Genomic DNA, 13,584 nt, shown 5'->3' on the forward strand with positions numbered 1-13,584 from the left:
ATCTCACAGTCTGTGAGTTCGAGCCCCGCATCAGGCTCTGTGCTGACAGCTCAGAGCCTGGAGCCTGCTTTAGATTCTGTGTTTCCATCTCTTTCTGACCCTCCCCCACTCATGCTCTGTCTCTCTCTGTCTCAAAAATAAATAAACATTAAAAAAATAAAATAAAATAAAATAAAATTTCCATTTGTTGGGACACCTGGGTGGCTCAGTCGGTTCAGTGTCTGACTTCAGCTCAGGTCATGATTTTGCAGTTTGTGAGTTCGAGCTCCATGCCAGGATGTGTGCTGACAGCTTAATGCCTGGAGCCTGCTACAGATTTGGTGACTCCCTCTCTCTCTGCCCCTCCCCGGCTCATGCTCTGTCTCTGTCTCTCTCTTTTGTTTTTTTTTTTTCAATATATGAAGTTTATTGTCAAATTGGTTTCCATACAACACCCAGTGCTCATCCCAAAAGGTGCCCTCCTCAATACCCATCACCCACCCCCCCTCCCTCCCACCCCCCATCAACCCTCTGTTTGTTCTCAGTTTTTTCTTTTTTTTTTCAACGTTTATTTATTTTTGGGACAGAGAGAGACAGAGCATGAACGGGGGAGGGCCAGAGAGAGAGGGAGACACAGAATCGGAAACAGGCTCCAGGCTCTGAGCCATCAGCCCAGAGCCTGACGCGGGGCTCGAACTCACGGACCGCGAGATCGTGACCTGAGCTGAAGTCGGATGCTTAACCGACTGCGCCACCCAGGTGCCCCTGTTCTCAGTTTTTAAGAGTCTCTTATGCTTTGGCTCTCTCCCACTCTAACCTCCTTTTTTTTTTTTTTTTCCTTCCCCTCCCCCATGGGTTTCTGTTAAGTTTCTCAGGATCCACATAAGAGTGAGAACATATGGTATCTGTCTTTCTCTGTATGGCTTATTTCACTTAGCATAACACTCTCCAGCTCCATCCACATTGCTACAAAGGGCCATATTTCATTCTTTCTCATTGCCACGTAGTACTCCATTGTGTATATAAACCACAATTTCTTTATCCATTCATCCGTTGATGGACATTTAGGCTCTTTCCATAATTTGGCTATTGTTGAGAGTGCTGCTATAAACATTGGGGTACAAGTGCCCCTGTGCATCAGGACTCCTGCATCCCTTGGGTAAATTCCTAGCAGTGCTATTGCTGGGTCATAAGGTAGGTCTATTTTTAATTTTCCGAGGAACCTCCACACTGTTTTCCAGAGTGGCTGCACCAATTTGCATTCCCACCAACAGTGCAAGAGGGTTCCCGTTTCTCCACATCCTCTCCAGCATCTATAGTCTCCTGATTTGTTCATTTTGGCCACTCTGACTGGCGTGAGGTGATATCTGAGTGTGGTTTTGATGTGTATTTCCCTGATGAGGAGCGACATTGAGCATCTTTTCATGTGCCTGTTAGCCATCCAGATGTCTTCTTTAGAGAAGTGTCTATTCATGTTTTCTGCCCATTTCTTCACTGGGTTATTTGTTTTTCGGGTGTGGAATTTGGTGAGCTCTTTATAGATTTTGGATACTAGCCCTTTGTCCGATATGTCATTTGCAAATATCTTTTCCCATTCCGTTGGTTGCCTTTTAGTTTTGTTGGTTGTTTCCTTTGCTGTGCAGAAGCTTTTTATCTTCATAAGGTCCCAGTAGTTCATTTTTGCTTTTAATTCCCTTGCCTTTGGGGATGTGTCGAGTAAGAAATTGCTACAGCTGAGGTCAGAGAGGTCTTTTCCTGCTTTCTCCTCTTGGGTTTTGATGGTTTCCTGTCTCACATTCAGGTCCTTTATCCATTTTGAGTTTATTTTTGTGAATGGTGTGGGAAAGTGGTCTAGTTTCAATCTTCTGCATGTTGCTGTCCAGGTCTCCCAGCACCATTTGTTAAAGAGACTGTCTTTTTTCCATTGGATGTTCTTTCCTGCTTTGTCAAAGATTAGTTGACCATACGTTTGTGGGTCTAGTTCTGGGGTTTCTATTCTATTCCATTGGTCTATGTGTCTGTTTTTGTGCCACTCTGTCTCTCAAAAGATAAATGTTAAAAATTTTTTTTTAATTTCCATTAGTTTTGCTTTAATCTAGTTGATATTTTTGATTGATATTCATTATTCACTGAATTATTGTCATTATATTTTCTTTTAATTCTTTAAATGATTTCCTTTAATACTTTGAGTATATTCAAAATTGTTGCTTTGAACTCTTTATCTGCTAATATCAACATTTGGGCTTATTGAGAGTCGGTTTCTTTTTTTAATATTTATTTTTGAGAGAGACAGAGACTGCATGAGTGGGGGAGGGGCGTAGAGAGACATAGAATACCAAGCAGGCTCCATGCTGCCAGCACAGATCCTGATATGGGACTCAAACTCACAAAACTTTGAGATCATGACCTGAGCTGAAACTGAGAGTCAGATGCTTAACTGACTGAGCCATCCAGATGCTCTTTTTTTTTTTTTTTTAATGTTTATTTATTGTTGAGAGAGACAGAGAGACAGAGCATGAGCAGGGGAGGGATAGAGAGACAAGGATACACAGAATCCAAAGCAGGCTCCAGGCATCAAGCTGTCAGCCCAGAGTCTGTTGCGGGGCTCAAACTCATGAACTGCAAGATCATGACTTGAGCTGAAGTTGGACAGTTAACTGACTGAGCCACCCAGGCACCCCCAGAGTCATTTTCTAGTGAAAGCTTTATTTGCTTTATGTGGAGCACATTTTCCTGTTTCTTTGTATGTTTTGTAATTTTTTTTTTTTTTGTTTAAAGATAAAGAACATTTAACATAGCACCTAAAAATTCTGATTTTTTTTTTCCCTGAGTTCTTCTTTTTTTCTGAGTGCATCTTTTAGTTTGTTTCTTTGTTTTATTTTGTTTTGGTTTGGTTTTAGTAACTTGCCTGGAATTAATCTGCAGAATCTGTTTTCCTTACAAACAACTGGACGTCTCTGCTCAGTTTTTAATTCTTAGTTTTAGCCTGACTTCCTAAGGAAACTCCTGTGTCTACATAGCTTAGTACTTAGCCATTGATTCAGGGAGACATTGTGTTTAAACACCTTGAACTTGGGGCGCCTGGGTGGCTCAGTCGGTTGGGCGTCCGACTTCGGCCCAGGTCATGATCTCGTAGTCTGTGAGTTCAAGCCCCGCATCGGGCTCTGTGCTGACAGCTCGGAGCCTGGAGCCTGCTTTGGATTCTGTGTCTCCCTCTCTCTCTGCCCCTCCCCTGTTCATGCTCTGTCTCTGTCTCAAAAATAAATAAAAATGTTAAAAAAAAATAAACACCTTGAACTCATAACACATTCACCCTCGAGCACTGTTGGGTCAGCGTATGGGGGTGGAGAGGGCACTCAAAGTTCTGGCAGTTCTCAAATCTGCCTTGGGTTTTACATTTCCGCTCATGATTTCCTGAACATGTGTGTAGTTTCCCAGTCAACCAGAGAGATGTAAGATCTTATTTAGGCCTCTTAATGCTCTATCATTTCCAGAGTCTTCCTATGAAATTTCTGGCACTCACCACAACTGAGACGACAGCCATAGGTTAGTAAAGCTACAGATTTTCTATGTTCATTTTCTACTGAGCTTGCTACTTTCACTGACAGTGTTACCAGGCATGGACTCCTCTCTCCCTACCAACTCCGGTTTGTCCCTGCTGGCACCCAATCTGGTTTTCAATCCCTGTCCTGCCCTGGTAAAACAACTGCACCTGCCTGGCTGGGTGGTGGGCTGAAAGTAGTCCTGGGCAAGAAGGCTGCAGCTTCCTGTTATTCTTACACAAAGTTCCAGCAGCTCTTTATGAATAAATATCTCTCAATTTGTTGTTTGCATGTGGATGGTTTCCAGAGCCTTGACACGATTTGATAATTTGATTTTGATAATTTTGTCAGTTGTTTTAAGTTTATTTATTTATTTTGAGAGAGAGCGAGAGAGAGAGAGAGAGAGAGAGAGAGAGAGAGAGGAGGGACAGAGAGAGAGAGGGAGAGAGAGAATCCCAAGTAGGTTCTGTGTGGCTTGAACTCACGAACCGTGAGATCTTGAGCAGAAATCAAGAGTTTAACCTACTGAGCCAAACAGGTGCCCCTATGTCCAGTTTTATTCTTGTGTTTTGGGAGGGAAGATTTGCCTAGTTTTTCATATTGTCATAGCTGGAAGTCTTATTTCTGTACATTTTAAAGCTTTTAATACCTGTGGTCAAACTGATCTTAAACAGGCTTTACTTCTGTAATAATGCCCCCGATTTCGAATCCGAGAGACCACCAAGGAGCTGATACCGATGCAAACGCATGAGGGTTTATTTGCAAGCTTGAGCTTGGGCCCAAGTATACCCGACACAGCAGAGCAGGGACTTGGACCCCTAGGTTAAGAGGCATAGCAGTTTTATAGGGGCCAGTGGCCAATGAGATTGTAACACACACAGAAAGTTGCATAGTCCTGTCAGTCCACACGCAGGTGGCCAATTGAATTACAATTTACCCTATAGTAACTGTTTGAACTAGCCTATCACTCTGGTCAGAATTAGCGCGCAAGTTTGGCGGGCAAAAGGTGGGGTTTACATTCTTTGGCGGTTAGGGGTTCCGTATTGACTAGGGTGGGGGAGTGTCTTAAGCAATAAGTAGGTCATGTGGGGGTTATACATGAGATGGTGGGTGTAGTACAAAAGGGAGTTAGTCTTGCTCTGCTTGTCCAGGGGTAGGGGATTTTTGTTAAATTCCTTGGGTCCCACATTCCCCCCCTTTTCCAGAGGATCCTATGCAGGACCCAATCGTGGGTTCTGGGTTTCTGTCGAGAGAGTCAGTGGTTGGTATTGTTGCCTGAGTACCACGAGTTGAACTGTATTGACTCGGTCCCTGACAAAAGCCACTAGTCTATTGATGAGGCAGGGCCCAAAGGTCAGAAGGAGGAGAAGGATGATTAGGGGGCCAGCTAGGGAGGACAATAAGGTAGTCAGCCAGGGGGAATGATTGAACCATGATTCAAACCATCCCTGTTGCTGCTCTCGCTCTCGTTTTCTCTTGGCTAATCCTTCCCTTACCTTAGCCATTGATTCTCATACTATCCCTGAGTGGTCAGTGTAGAAACAGCACTCTTCGTTCAGGGCAGCGCAGACTCCCCCTTGTTGTAGAAAAACTAGGTCTAATCCCCTCCTATTTTGGAGCACCAGTTCAGACAAAGACGTTAGGGATTCTTGGAGGTGGGAAATGGAGGTTTCTTTGCGTTCTAGGTCTATATCGATGGCAGCTCTAAGGCTACTGTAGTAGGAGGCCTGGGTGGCTAGTGAGGCAATACCCGTCCCTGTGCCAGCCAATCCAATTCCCAGTAGGGAGGCGATGGTGATAGCGGAGATGGGCTCCCTTTTACTTCGCCCGTGGGTATCTGCGCCCTTCCACTGAAGTACCTGCTCATCTGAATGGTAGATGATTCTAGGGAGTAGATGAGTTAAACCCTCGGAATAAGCCCACCAACTGTCTTGGGGTGGTAGATAATACCCTGTATTATTTATAGGCTGTGTAACGTTGCACAGCGCCTTGTGGTGGCGTGGAGGAGTGCCTATACAGGGTCCCTGACCTAACACGGACTGCAAGGTAAGGCCTTTACCAGGCTTTCGGTTCCACCTGCAAGCATTAGGGTCCTTGGTTGTGTTATATTGACCCATTATTGCTATACCCTCATAGAAGGGGGGGCGGACGTCATTGCACAGCCAGCAGGATCAGGTAAGATTGGGCTTAGTTGCGTTGAGGAATTTGTAAGCCTTGGACATCAGGGCGCAAAGAGGGTGCTGAGAAGGGTCGAGGGGGAGGAGAGGGGAGAGGAGAGTCAGAACTGGGGTGCCCCCATCGGAGGTGTTGTGGGCAAGATTCAGAGGGGGTGCTGCGGGTGTTGCCTGAGGTTGAGGAGGCACTAGCACAGTGTTGGGACCTATCCCTTGGGTTTGACCTTTCGGTTTCTCTAGTTGTCTGATCATGAATAGGACTCCGTTATCATACCCGCTTTGGTGAAGCCAGAGTCCCCACAGAAGTCCTACCCCCCAATTTGTTTCTTGTTTCCTGGTCTCCGTGAAGGAAATGGTGACTGGATTACATGAGGGGCGCGTAGTATTCAGTTGGATTTTTATGAGGCCGGATGGGTTTTGTGACAGCCAATTGCATGTCCCAGTTTGTTCACAACCCCATGTTTTGCAGAAGTAGTCCGTCCAGCCACCGCATTTGAAGGCCTTATTATGGTCAGACTGAGAGAGGGCCGGACACACGTAAAAACAGGTATCTCGGAGGGCCATCTCGGCCCTCTCGGTGCCACATCCCAGTATTCCTATTCTGCCTTGGTGCCAGGGGTCCTGACTGAATAGTTCACACAAGTCGATAGATTAGGCCACCAGGTCCCTCTAGGGTGTAGCTCTGACAGCGGGGTTACTACCTGATTAGAGCTTGGGGTGATGATTTGCCAGGTTAGATTAAGTGGTTTGGGGTTGGGTTTAGCCGCGAGGGGATACAGCGCAAGTAATATTAGCGGGGTAAGTGGGAACGATGCAGCCTTAGCTTTAAGGGATTGTCCTTGTCGGGCTGACTCTTCCATTCCGGAACAAAGTCCTTGAGGACGGCGTGTGGATCAGCTGGCCGGACATGGGTGTGGTGGACCCAAGGAGTTATTCCCTCGACCTTGAGAGCGGTGGACGTGGTCAGGATCACAATGTAGGGTTCTTTCCAGCGAGGTTGGAGTGTCTGCTGTTGGTGCCTCTGTACGTACACCCAATCACCTGGTTGATACCGATGGGGGTCAGGAGGCAGCCCGGTCTCATAGAGGGGCCTTCAGCTTAGGCCACACCTGCTCATGGGCTCTTTGTAACATTTGGAGGGAGAAAAGAAGCTGTTGGTCATTGAACTCAGCAAGCACTTCGGGTTCAAGGCAGGAATGATAGGTGGGGGTATACCAAACATGATTTCGTAGGGAGTCAGTCCCATCTTATATGGTGAGTCTCTCACCCTATATAGGGCAAAGGGGAGGAGAGTGACCCAGTCCCCGCCAGTCTCCAAGGCTAATTTAGTTAAGGTCTCTTTTAATGTCCTATTCATCCTCTCTACCTGACCTGAGCTCTGGGGTCTGTAAGCACAATGTAATTTCCAGTGTGCCCCCAGTATTTGTGCTACTCCCTGTGTTACCTTAGAAATGAACCCCGGTCCATTGTCGGATCTGATTCTGGCAGGAAATCCATACCTTGGCAGAATGTCCTCCAGCAGCTTTTTGGTCAACATCTGTGCTGTTTCGTGCTTGGTGGGGAATGCCTCTGTCCACCCTGAAAAGGTATCTACGAAAACTAGCAGGTACTTGTACCCATACTTTCCAGGCCTTACCTCAGTGAAATCTACTTCCCAGTATGTTCCTGGGCGGTCTCCCCTGAGTCGGGTTCCGGGGTTAGACCCATGGGTGGTGGCGTTGGGTAGCTGGCATGCGTGACAGCTTGCCACGATCTGCTCGATCTTTGCTCAAGAGTCCTTAATAATGATCTTAGCATGTCGTATGAGGTCGTCCATCTTTCTTGTTCCCATGAGTCTTCCGATGCATTTTGGATAGGACTCGTCGTCCTAGTTCCTCTGGCAGGATGATGTGGAGTCTGCAGCCCTCCACCGGCCATGCAAGCATTGGGTCATAGGCAAGCGTTTAATCCATTGTAAGTCGGTGCCAGTATAGTTGGGGGTGTCCGGCAGGGTCGGTGCCCCCGGATCGGGTAGTGTGGTTGTTAAAACCTGGGTCACCGAAAGGGCTGCCTCCTTTGCTTTTGAGTCGGCTATCTGGTTTCCCCTGGCTACTGTCTGCTTTTTGGTGTCCTGGACAATGGATGATAGCTAGCGCCTTGGGCAGCCAGAGGGCCCTTAGGAGCTCAAGAATCTCTGTTTTATTTTTAATAGTCTTTCCCTCTGCTGTCAGAAGCCCTCTCTCTCTGTAAAGGGCTCCGTGGATATGAGCGGTGGCAAAGGCGTACCTGCTGTCGGTGTAAATGTTTATTCGTTTATCTTCTCCCATGGTTAGTGCCTCGGCCAGGGCGATCAGTTCTGCCCGTTGAGCCGATGTTCCGGCTGCCAATGGCTCTGCCCAGATGATCTCCGTCTCTGTGGTTACGGCTGCCCCCGCGTATCTGATTCCTTCTCGGCCAAAACTGCTGCCGTCCGTATACCAGGTGGCGTCCGCGTTCGGCAGTGGCCGGTCCCGGAGATCAGCCCTGATTCCGTGCACCTGTGCCAAAATCTCTTAACAGTTATGCAGGGGGGGGGGTCCCAGTCTGGGTTAGGGAGTAGCGTTGCCAGATTCAGGGTTGTAGGTGGCTTGAATAAAATTCTGGTGGGGTTTAGCAGTAGGCTCTGATAATGGGTCAGATGAGCATTGCTGATCCAGCGGTCTGGGGGCTGTTTGAGTACCCCTTCAATAGCATGTGGGGTGGTAACATATAGCTCTTGCCCCATGGCTAGCTTGTCTGTGTCCTTGACCATAGTGGCCACCGCGGCAATAATTTTTAAGCATGGGGGCCATCCAGTGGCCACCGTGTCCAGCTTTTTAGAGAGATAAGCTATGGGTCTTTTCCAGGGACCTGTGTACTGGACAAGGACCCCTTTTGCCACCCCATCTTTCTCGTCTACATACAGTTAGGAGGGCTTGGTTAGGTTAGGCGACCCGAGAGCCGAGGCAGACAGCAAGGCCTGTTTCAGGTCATTAAAGGCCTTGTTCATGGCCTCTGTCCATTCAATATTTTGTTGGTGCCTGGTGGCCTCATAGGGGGGTCTGGACATCTCGGCAAAACCTGGAATCCATAATCGACAGAAACCTGCCGACCCCAGGAATTCGCGTACCTGACGGACGGTTTGCGGCTGTGGGATCCTTAGGACGGTTTCCTTCCGTGCATCCGTCAACCATCTGTGTCCATCCTTTAATTTGTACCCTAGGTAGCTCACCTCTGCTCTGCAGATTTGGGCCTTTTTGGCTGAGGCCCGGTATCCTAGAGCTGCTATAGTCTGGAGTAAGTCCTTGGTGCCTCGCAGGCAAGTGTCCTGGTCCTCCGCCGCCAGCAGGATATCATCTACATATTGCAATAAGGTCAAATGAGGGTGCTCAGAACGGAACTCACCCAAGTCTTTGTGTAAGGCCTCATCGAAGATGGTTGGTGAGTTTTTGAATCCTTGTGGTAGTCGAGTCCAGGTGAGTTGGCCATTGATGCCTTTCTCGGGGTCCGTCCATTCAAAGGCAAAAAGGTCTTGGCTCGGGTGCTAAAAGCAGGCTGAAGAAGGCATCTTTTAAATCTAATACCGTATACCAATTTTTGTCTGGAGGCAAGGTGGAGAGGAGGGTGTATGGGCTTGGGACCGTGGGGTGCACATCCATGACTCGCCGGTTGACTTCCCTTAATTCCTGGACTGGCCTGTAATTGTTAGTGTGGTTTTTGCACCGGCAGCAAGGGAGTGTTCCATGCCGATTGGCAGAGCCTTAATATGCCTGAGTCTAGTAGTCGCTGTATGTGGGGCGTGATTCCCATTCGCACTGTGAGAGGCATGGGGTATTGGTGGACCCTGACAGGGTCTGCCCCTGGTTTTAGTTCTATGTATATAGCCGGTCGGTGTCAGGCCAGCCCACTTCCCCCAGTTTCTGCCCATGCCTGGGGAAATTCCTGTAGCCAATGGTCAAAGTCAGTCATTGGAGCTGGGGGCGTCTGGTGGAGACGATATTCATCTTCCAAACTCAGGACAAGCACCTGAATCAGTTGCCCTTCTTTGTCTAGGATTTTTGCCCCTCCGGGGTGGAAGCAAATTTGTGCCCCCATCTTGGTGAGCAAATCCCAACCTAACAACCAGTAGGGACATTCAGGGATGACCATGAAGGAGTGGGATACCCGGCCCATGACAAGGTCCACAGTTCTTCGGGTAGTCCATGAGTACTGTTTGGTCCCCATGGCCCCTTGCACCCGTGAGGACTTGCTTGCCAATTTCCCTGGGGTTGTAATAAGACCAAATGTTGTGCCCCAGTGTCCACTAGAAATTCAACTCGTTGCCCCTCCACTCTGAGAGTTTCCCTGGGCTCGGGGAGGGGTACTGAACCCCGACTCCCCTAGTCGTCCAGGTCCTCCATCTCCAATATCTTGGCAGGGGCCTTAGATCTTTTGTTAGGGCAGTCTTTCACCCAGTGGCCCTCTTCCTTGCAATAAGCACATTGGTTTTTGTTTAGCTTAGGGCGCTCCTGTCAGGGACCAGGGCCATCTTCCTTACCTGTCCCTGAAGTCAGCTTCTTGAGGTGCCTCCGTTTTTCCTGTGGGTCATCCATGGTTGTAGCCAACAGGATCTTAGCCAGATTTTGGGTCTGCCGGTCGCTTAGTTTAGTCTGTTGCTCCTCCGGGCTTTCTCTATTATTGTAAACTCTTTCTGCTACTATTATTAAGTCCTGCAGGCTCTTCTCTCCTAGCCTCTCCACTCTTTGTAATTTCCTTTTGATGTCTGGAGCGGCCTGATTAACAAAAGCCATAATTGCAGCTTTTGTTTCTGGGGCTTCTGGGTTCATAGGGGTGTACTGCCTAAAAGCCTCTGTGATTCTAAGAAGGCTGCTGGACTCTCATCCTTACCTTGTCTTACTTCATAAACCTTGGCCAAATTAATAGGCTTGCCTTGAGACCTGCCATTAGAGTCTGGCAGTAGACCCGGAGTCTCTCCTTACCTTCAGCTGAGTTGTAGTCCCAGGTAGGGCGGGATAAGGGGAAGGCAGCGTTTATGAGGTATGGGTTTTGAGTCGGCTGTCTGTCCTTTCCCAAGACAGACTTCCGAGCTTCCACCTGTGTTCGTTCTCTCTCTTCGGTGGTGAAGAGAACCTGCAAGAGCTGCTGACAGTCATCTCAAGTAGGCTGGTGGGTAAAGAGAACAGTATCTAAAAGCCCAATTAAATCTTTAGGGTTATCGGAGAATTTTGCATTTTGAGTTCTCCAATTATATAAATCACTGGTGGAGAATGGCCAATATAACATTGGTTGTTCTCCAGACTCGTCGGGAGGCCCCATGGCGCGGAGGGGAAGGGCGGTGGAGTTGGCTGGCCCCATATTTGAGAGTGGGGCCGCCCGGTGGGTCTGTCCACGTGTCCCTGCTGCTGGCCCGCGCACAGGAATTCCTTCATCAGGGAGGGGTGGTGCCCCTCCTGCAGCCCCTGGTGTTTCCAATGGAGGGGCGGAAGGGGGAGGGGGAGCCTGGTAGGGCAGCAGATGAATCAGGTCCTCCGGAGAGGAATCCTGCAAGACCGGATAAAGGGGCGTTTTGGCCTTTGTGTCAGTCTCCTTCTCGGCTTTCCACAGGGCTAGAATCTTGGTAGGTCCTGCTTTGGGGGCTAAGAATTGTGTTAGCCAAGAAGGGGGGTTTTCGATCATGTCCTGCCAGACCAGGATGTAGGGCACCTGGTCAGGGTGGCCGTCAGGTTTGTCCTTGAAGATTACAGCCTTGACCTGCAAAATAATAGGTAGGTGGAAAGTTCCTTCTCGGGGCCATCCCACGTCAAAGGTTGGCCATTCTGACATGCAGTAAGTCTGAAATTTCCCTTTTCTTATGTCTGTGCTCAAATTATGAGCCCTTTCCTTAACGTCTGAGAACTGGGAGAGCATAAGAGACGGGGGGGTGGTTTGGGTCTGCCCCATTTCAATCCACACCAAGACACAAACAGAGAGTAAAACAAAGGACTGGCTGTCTGTAATGGCAGCCAGCCCTCCTCACAGATGAGGACTTCGTCCTCCTGGTGGGGGCAAGGGATGTCTCCCAAGACCCCTGGTCGACGGCTCGCCAGTGCGTCCGCTTAAGCCAATGCCGACCCAAAGACGGTTTGGAATTCCTACAGGTAGAGATACAGTATAGAGCTCTCAGAAAATATGCGCGTAAAAGGTAGAAGAAGTTGAGTGCACTCACCAGACGTGGGACCCTCCGGATGGGGTCCTGGGAAGTCTCTCGAATCCCGGACGAGCCCCCAAATGTAATGCCCCCAATATCGATTCCGAGAGACCACCAAGGAGCCGATACCGATGCAAATGCATGAGGGTTTATTTGCAAGCTCGAGCTTGGGCCCAAGTATACCCGACACAGCGGAGCCGGGACTTGGACCCCTAGGTTAAGAGGCATAGCAGTTTTATAGGGGCCAGTGGCCAATGAGATTGTAACACACACAGAAAGTTGCATAGTCCTGTCAGTCCACACGCAGGTGGCCAATTGAATTATAATTTACCCTATAGTAACTGTTTGAACTAGCCTATCACTCTGGTCAGAATTAGCGCGCAAGTTTGGTGGGCAAAAGGTAGGGTTTTCATTCTTTGGCGGTTAGGGGTTCTGTATTGACTAGGGTGGGGGAGTGTCTTAAGCAATAAGTAGGTCATGTGGGGGTTATACATGAGATGGTGGGTGTAGTACAAAATGGAGTTAGTCTTGCTCTGCTTGTCCAGGGGCAGGGGATTTTTATTAAATTCCTTGAGTCCCACACTTCTGTCTCCAAGATTTTAAAGCACAAAAAGATAGACTTTTACATTTTATATTGGTCTTAGTTATCCAGATGTTGCCTAATACTAAAGGTGACATTTCACTTGGTTTTAGTAGTAAAAGTCATTTCCTATAATGCAGAATTGTTATACATTTAGCAGTTTTTAAAGACTTCGTGTAGCATGAACAGAAAATAGAGAGCGACCTAAAAAGTTTCAAATAGTCATAAATAAATAAACTTTGCTTCTTGCTTTTTCCGCCCCCACCTTGGTCTGTATCTCTTCAGTTTCCATGGGAATAATTACATTGGCTTAAGTTCTTTCGAGAGATTGGGACAATGAGTAAGAAGTGAGTGTCTTTAAAAGGGCATATCTGGCTCTACTAAGCTTTGGTGAAATGAATCCGGATTTTACAAGACAAATTGGTTTTGGTAGTGTAATGATATGTAATTTTTTAAAAGTTTTTTAATGTTTATTCATTTTTTGAGAGAGAGACAGAGACAGAGAGACAGAGAGAGAGTGTGAGTGGGGGAGGGGCAGAGAGAGAGGGAGAGACAGAATTCGAAGCAGGCTGCAGGCTCCAAGCTGTCAGCACACAGCCGGTGGTGGGACTGGAACTAGAGAACTGTGAGATTATGACCTAAGATGAAATCAGACACTTAACTAACTGAGCCACCCAGGCGCCCCAGTTTAATGATATTTTAAAGATAATGCATACATAATAATTTTTTAAATCTCAAACAATACCAAAAAAAAAAAAAAAAAGAAAGAAAGAAAGAAAGAAAAAGGAGTCTTTTTTGAAAGAAAGAGTCTTTCTTTCAACCTTGACCCTCGACTATTGTGTTCCCAGTTCCCAACCCCAGGGGCAACAAAGATTACCAATTGTTTGCATTTTCCTTAGGAAGTATACCAAGTAGATTCAAGAATGTCAGTGAGTATATTCCTTTTTTACACAAAAGGTAATATTTTTTTGAATTTTGAACATTTTTAAATTTTGAAATAATTTCAAGCTCAAAAATAAAATTGTAGGGGTGACTGGTTGGCTTAGTTGGTTGAGCGTCCAACTCTTGATTTTTGGCACAGGTCATGATGCCAGGGTTGTGGGATGGGTTCTCTCTCTCTCTCTC

General features: G+C 47.5%; 1 pseudogene; it reads right to left on the reverse strand.

Annotated features, from left to right (window-relative positions):
• Positions 1-6,485: 6,485 nt before the first annotated feature.
• On the reverse strand, positions 6,486-11,632 carry LOC115526900 (annotated as a pseudogene).
• Positions 11,633-13,584: the final 1,952 nt, after the last annotated feature.

The sequence above is a fragment of the Lynx canadensis genome, chromosome D2, assembly GCF_007474595.2.
Source record: "Lynx canadensis isolate LIC74 chromosome D2, mLynCan4.pri.v2, whole genome shotgun sequence".
In the NCBI taxonomy this organism is placed as follows: Eukaryota; Metazoa; Chordata; class Mammalia; order Carnivora; family Felidae; genus Lynx; species Lynx canadensis.